Below are 8,998 nucleotides of genomic sequence, written 5' to 3' on the forward strand. Positions count from 1 at the left end.
GGAGATGACCATCGAGATGATTATGGAGATGACCATCGAGATGACCATCGAGATGTTCATGGAGATGAGCATGGAGATGACCATCGAGGTGACCATCGAAATGATCATGGAGATGACCATCGAGATGACCATCGAGATGATTATGGAGATGACCATCGAGATGACCATCGAGATGACCATCGAGATGATCATGGAGATGACCATCCAGATGATCATGGAGATGACCATGAAGATGACCTTCAAGATGATCATGGAGATGACCATCGAGATGATTATGGAGATGACCATCGAGATGACCATCGAGATGTTCATGGAGATGAGCATGGAGATGACCATCGAGGTGACCATCGAAATGATCATGGAGATGACCATCGAGATGACCATCGAGATGATTATGGAGATGACCATCGAGATGACCATCGAGATGACCATCGAGATGATCATGGAGATGACCATCCAGATGATCATGGAGATGACCATCAAGATGATCATGGAAATGACCATCGACATGATCATGGAGATGACTATCGAGATGACCATCGAAATGATCATGGAGATGACTATCGAGATGACCATCGAGATGGCCATCGAGCTGATCATGGAGATGATCATGGAGATGACCATCGAGATGATTATGGAGATTATTATGGACATGACCATCAAGATGACCAATAAGATGCCCATCAAGATGACCATAGAGATAATCATGGAAATGACCATGGAGATGACCATGGAGATGACCATCGAGATGACCATGAAGATCACTATCGAGATGACCATCGAGATGATTATGTAGATGACCATGGAGATGATCATTGATATGACCATCAAGATGACCATGGAGATGATCATCGATATCGTCATCGAGATGTTCATGGAGATGAGCATGGAGGTGACCATCGAGATGACCATCGATATGATCATGGAGATCATCATGGAGATAACCATCGAGATGATCATGGAGATGATCATGAAGATGACCTTCAAGATGATCATGGAGATGACCATCGAGATGATTATGGAGATGACCATCGAGATGACCATCGAGATGTTCATGGAGATGAGCATGGAGATGACCATCGAGGTGACCATCTAAATGATCATGGAGATGACCATCGAGATGACCATCGAGATGATTATGGAGATGACCATTGAGATGACCATCGAGATGACCATCGAGATGATCATGGAGATGACCATCGAGATGATTATGGAGATGACCATCGAGATGACCATCGAGATGATTATGGAGATGACCATCGAGATGATCATGGAGATGACTATCGAGATGACCATCGAGATGGCCATCGAGCTGATCATGGAGATGATCATGGAGATGACCATCGAGATGATTATGGAGATTATTATGTACATGACCATCAAGATGACCAATGAGATGCCCATCAAGATGACCATAGAGATAATCATGGAAATGACCATGGAGATGACCATGGAGATGACCATCGAGATGACCATGAAGATGACTATCGAGATGACCATCGAGATGATTATGTAGATGACCATGGAGATGATCATTGATATGACCATCAAGATAACCATGGAGATGATCATCGATATCATCATCGAGATGTTCATGGAGATGAGCATGGAGATGACCATCGAGATGACCATCGATATGATCATGGAGATGATCATGGAGATAACCATCGAAATGATCATGGAAATGATCATGAAGATGACCTTCAAGATGATCATGGAGATGACCATCGAGATGATTATGGAGATGACCATCGAGATGACCATCGAAATGTTCATGGAGATGAGCATGGAGATGACCATTGAGGTGACCATCGAAATGATCATGGAGATGACCATCGAGATGACCATCGAGATGATTATGGAGATGACCATCGAGATGACCATCGAGATGACCATCGAGATGATCATGGAGATGACCATCGAGATGATTATGGAGATGACCATCGAGATGACCATCGAGATGATCATGGAGATGACTATTGAGATGATCATCGAAATGATCATGGAGATGACCATCGAGATGATCATGGAAATGACCATCGACATGATCATGGAGATGACTATCGAGATGACCATCGAAATGATCATGGAGATGACTATCGAGATGACCATCGAGATGGCCATCGAGCTGATCATGGAGATGATCATGGAGATGACCATCGAGATGATTCTGGAGATTATTATGGAGATGACCATCAAGATGACCAATGAGATGCCCATCAAGATGACCAAAGATATAATCATGGAAATGACCATGGAGATGACCATGGAGATGACCATCGAGATGACCATGAAGATGACTATCGAGATGACCATCGAGATGATTATGTAGATGACCTTGGAGATGATCATTGATATGACCATCAAGATAACCATGGAGATGATCATCGATATCATCATCACGATGTTCATGGAGATGAGCATAGAGATGACCATCGAGATGACCATCAATATGATCATGGAGATGATCATGGAGATAACCATCGAGATGATCATGGAAATGATCATGAAGATGACCTTCAAGATGATCATGGAGATGACCATCGAGATGATTATGGAGATGACCATCGAGATGACCATCGAGATGTTCATGGAGATGACCATGAAGATGACCTTCAAGATGATCATGGAGATGACCATCGAGATGATTATGGAGATGACCATCGAGATGACCATCGAGATGACCATCGAGATGATCATGGAGATGACCATCAAGATGATTATGGAGATGACTATCAAGATGACCATCGAGATGATTATGGAGATGATCATGGAGATGACCATCGAGATGACCATGGAGATGACCATCGAGATGATCATAGAGATGACAATGGAAATTACCATCGAGATGACCATCGAGATGATCATGGAGGTGACCAACGAGATGATTATGGAGATGACCATCGAGATGACCATCGAAATGACCATCGAGATGATCATGGAGATGACCTTCGAGATGATTATGGAGATGACTATCGAGATGACCATCGAGATGATTATGGAGATGATCATGGAGATGACCATCGAGATGACCATGGAGATGACCATCGAGATGATCATAGAGATGACAATGGAAATTACCATCGAGATGACCATCGAGATAATCATGGAAATGACCATGGAGATGACCATGGAGATGACCATCGAGATGACCATGAAGATGACTATCGAGATGACCATCGAGATGATTATGTAGATGACCATGGAGATGATCAATGATATGACCATCAAGCTGGCCATGGAGATGATCATCGATATCATCATCGAGATGTTCATGGAGATGAGCATGGAGATGACCATCGAGATGACCATCGATATGATCATGGAGATGATCATGGAGATAACCATCGAGATGATCATGGAGATGATCATGAAGATGACCTTCAAGATGATCATGGAGATGACCATCGAGATGATTATGGAGATGACCATCGAGATGACCATCGAGATGTTCATGGAGATGAGCATGGAGATGACCATCGAGGTGACCATCGAAATGATCATGGAGATGACCATCAAGATGACCATCGAGATGATTATGGAGATGACCATCGAGATGATTATGGAGATGACCATCGAGATGATCATGGAGATGACCATCGAGATGATCATGGAAATGACCATCGACATGATCATGGAGATGACTATCGAGATGACCATCGAAATGATCATGGAGATGACTATCGAGATGACCATCGAGATGGCCATCGAGCTGATCATGGAGATGATCATGGAGATGACCATCGAGATGATTCTGGAGATTATTATGGAGATGACCATCAAGATGACCAATGAGATGCCCATCAAGATGACCAAAGATATAATCATGGAAATGACCATGGAGATGACCATGGTGATGACCATCGAGATGACCATGAAGATGACTATCGAGATGAACATCGAGATGATTATGTAGATGACCATGGAGATGATCATTGATATGACCATCAAGATGACCATGGAGATGATCATCGATATCATCATCGAGATGTTCATGGAGATGTGCATGGAGATGACCATCGAGATGACCATCGATATGATCATGGAGATGATCATGGAGATAACCATCGAGATGCTCATGGAGATGATCATGAAGATGACCTTCAAGATGATCATGGAGATAACCATCGAGATGACCATCGAGATGTTCATGGAGATGAGCATAGAGATGACCATCGAGGTGACCATCGAAATGATCATGGAGATGACTATCGAGATGACCATCGAGATGATCATGAAGATGATCATGAAGATGACCTTCAAGATGATCATAGAGATGACCATCGAGATGATTATGGAGATGAACATCGAGATGACCATCGAGATGACCATCGAGATGATCATGGAGATGACCATCGAGATGATTATGGAGATGATCATGGAGATGACCATCGAGATGACCATGGAGATGACCATCGAGATGACCATCGAGATGACCATCGAGATGATCATGGAGATGACCATCGAGATGATTATGGAGATGACTATCGAGATGACCATCGAGATGATTATGGAGATGACCATCGAGATGACCATCGAGATGACCATCAAGATGATCATGGAGATGACCATCGAGATGATTATGGAGATGACTATCGAGATGACCATCGAGATGATTATGGAGATGATCATGGAGATGACCATCGAGATGACCATGGAGATGACCATCGAGATGATCATAGAGATGACAATGGAAATTACCATCGAGATGACCATCGAGATGATCATGGAGGTGACCATCGAGATGATTATGGAGATGACCATCGAGATGACCATCGAAATGACCATCGAGATGATCATGGAGATGAGCTTCGAGATGATTATGGAGATGACTATCGAGATGACCATCGAGATGATTATGGAGATGATCATGGAGATGACCATCGAGATGACCATGGAGATGACCATCGAGATGATCATAGAGATGACAATGGAAATTACCATCGAGATGACCATCGAGATAATCATGGAAATGACCATGGAGATGACCATGGAGATGACCATCGAGATGACCATGAAGATGACTATCGAGATGACCATCGAGATGATTATGTAGATGACCATGGAGATGATCATTGATATGACCATCAAGCTGGCCATGGAGATGATCATCGATATCATCATCGATATGATCATGGAGATGATCATGGAGATAACCATCGAGATGATCATGGAGATGATCATGAAGATGACCTTCAAGATGATCATGGAGATGACCATCGAGATGATTATGGAGATGACCATCGAGATGACCATCGAGATGTTCATGGAGATGAGCATGGAGATGACCATCGAGGTGACCATCGAAATGATCATGGAGATGACCATCAAGATGACCATCGAGATGATTATGGAGAAGACCATCGAGATGATTATGGAGATGACCATCGAGATGATCATGGAGATGACCATCGAGATGATCATGGAAATGACCATCGACATGATCATGGAGATGACTATCGAGATAACCATCGAAATGATCATGGAGATGACTATCGAGATGACCATCGAGATGGCCATCGAGCTGATCATGGAGATGATCATGGAGATGACCATCGAGATGATTATGGAGATTATTATGGACATGACCATCAAGATGACCAATGAGATGCCCATCAAGATGACCATAGAGATAATCATGGAAATGACCATGGAGATGACCATGGAGATGACCATCGAGATGACCATGAAGATGACTATCGAGATGACCATCGAGATGATTATGTAGATGACCATGGAGATGATCATTGATATGACCATCAAGATGACCATGGAGATGATCATCGATATCATCATCGAGATGTTCATGGAGATGAGCATGCAGATGACCATGGAGATGACCATCGAGATGATTATGGAGATGAACATCGAGATGACCATCGAGATGTTCATGGAGATGAGCATGGAGATGACCATCGAGGTGACCATCGAAATGATCATGGAGATGACTATCGAGATGACCATCGAGATGATCATGAAGATGATCATGAAAATGACCTTCAAGATGATCATGGAGATGACCATCGAGATGATTATGGAGATGACCATCGAGATGACCATCGAGATGACCATCGAGATGATCATGGAGATGACCATCGAGATGATTATGGAGATGACTATCGAGATGACCATCGAGATGATTATGGAGATGATCATGGAGATGACCATCGAGATGACCATGGAGATGACCATCGAGATGATCATAGAGATGACAATGGAAATTACCATCGAGATGGCCATCGAGATGATCATGGAGATGACCATCGAGATGATCATGGAGATGACTATCGAGATGACCATCGAGATGACCATCGAGCTGACCATCGAGCTGATCATAGAGATGATCATGGAGATGACCATCGAGATGATTATGGAGATTATTATGGAGATGACCATCAAGATGACCAATGAGATGCCCATCAAGATGACCATAGAGATAATCATGGAAATGACCATGGAGATGACCATGGAGATGACGATGGAGATGATCATCGATATCATCATGGAGATGACCATGGAAATGACGATCGTGACCATCGAGATGATCATGGAGATGATAATGGAGATGATCATGGAGATAACTATCGAGATGTTCATGAAGATGAGCATGGAGATGACCATCGAGATGACCATCGATATGATCATGGAAATGATCATGGAGATGATCATGAAGATGACCTTCAAGATGACCAGGGAGATGATCATCGATATCATCATCGAGATGTTCATGGAGATGAGCATGGAGATGACCATCGAGATGACCAAAGATATAATCATGGAAATGACCATGGAGATGACCATGGAGATGACCATCGAGATGACCATGAAGATGACTATCGAGATGACCATCGAGATGATTATGTAGATGACCATGGAGATGATCATTGATATGACCATCAAGATGACCATGGAGATGATCATCGATATCATCATCGAGATGTTCATGGAGATGAGCATGGAGATGACCATCGAGATGACCATCGATATGATCATGGAGATGATCATGGAGATAACCATCGAGATGATCATGGACATGATCATGAAGATGACCTTCAAGATGATCATGGAGATGACCATCGAGATGATTATGGAGATGACCATCGAGATGACCATCGAGATGTTCATGGAGATGAGCATGGAGATGACCATCGAGGTGACCATCGAAATGATCATGGAGATGACCATCGAGATGACCATCGAGATGATTATGGAGATGACCATCGAGATGACCATCGAGATGACCATCGAGATGATCATGGAGATGACCATCGAGATGATTATGGAGATGACCATCGAGATGACCATCGAGATGATTATGGAGATGACCATCGAGATGATCATGGAGATGACTATCGAGATGACCATCGAGATGGCCATCGAGCTGATCATGGAGATGATCATGGAGATGACCATCGAGATGATTATGGAGATTATTATGGACATGACCATCAAGATGACCAATGAGATGCCCATCAAGATGACCATAGAGATAATCATGGAAATGACCATGGAGATGACCATGGAGATTACCATCGAGATGACCATGAAGATGACTATCGAGATGACCATCGAGATGATTATGTAGATGACCATGGAGATTATCATTGATATGACCATCAAGATGACCATGGAGATGATCATCGATATCATCATCGAGATGTTCATGGAGATGAGCATGGAGATGACCATCGAGATGACCATCGATATGATCATGGAGATAATCATGGAGATAACCATCGAGATGATCATGGAGATGATCATGAAGATGACCTTCAAGATGATCATGGAGATGACCATCGAGATTATTATGGAGATGACCATCGAGATGACCATCGAGATGTTCATGGAGATGAGCATGGAGATGACCATCGAGGTGACCATCGAAATGATCATGGAGATGACCATCGAGATGACCATCGAGATGATTATGGAGATGACCATCGAGATGACCATCGAGATGACCATCGAGATGACTAACGAGATGACCATCGAAATGATCATGGAGTTGACTATCGAGATGACCATCGAGATGGCCATCGAGCTGATCATGGAGATGATCATGGAGATGACCTTCGAGATGATTATGGAGATTATTATGGAGATGACCATCAAGATGACCATTGAGATGCCCATCAAGATGACCATAGATTTAATCATGGAAATGACCATGGAGATGACCATGGAGATGACCATCGAGATGACCATGAAGATGACTATCGAGATGACCATCGAGATGATTATGTAGATGACCATGGAGATGATCATTGATATGACCATCAAGATGACCATGGAGATGATCATCGATATCATCATCGAGATGTTCATGGAGATGAGCATGGAGATGACCATCGAGATGACCATCGATATGATCATGGAGATGATCATGGAGATAACCATCGAGATGATCATGGACATGATCATGAAGATGACCTTCAAGATGATCATGGAGATGACCATCGAGATGATTATGGAGATTACCATCGAGATGACCATCGAGATGACCATCGAGATGATTATGGAGATGACCATCGAGATGACCATCGAGATGACCATCGACATGATCATGGAGATGACCATCGAGATGATTATGGAGATGACTATCGAGATGACCATCGAGATGATTATGGAGATGATCATGGAGATGACCATCGAGATGACCATGGAGATGACAATGGAAATTACTTTCGAGATGACCATCGAGATAATCATGGAAATGACCATGGAGATGACCATGGAGATGACCATCGAGATGACCATGAAGTTGACTATCGAGATGACCATCGAGATGATTTTGTAGATGACCATGGAGATGATCATTGATATGACCATCAAGATGACCGTGGAGATGATCATCGATATCATCATCGAGATGTTCATGGAGATGAGCATGGAGATGACCATCGAGATGACCATCAATATGATCATGGAGATGATCATGGAGATAACCATCGAGATGATCATGGAGATGATCATGAAGATGACCTTCAAGATGATCATG

This window comes from Lampetra planeri, chromosome 23 (assembly GCF_965212315.1).
Source record: "Lampetra planeri chromosome 23, kcLamPlan1.2.h2, whole genome shotgun sequence".
Taxonomy (NCBI): Eukaryota; Metazoa; Chordata; class Hyperoartia; order Petromyzontiformes; family Petromyzontidae; genus Lampetra; species Lampetra planeri.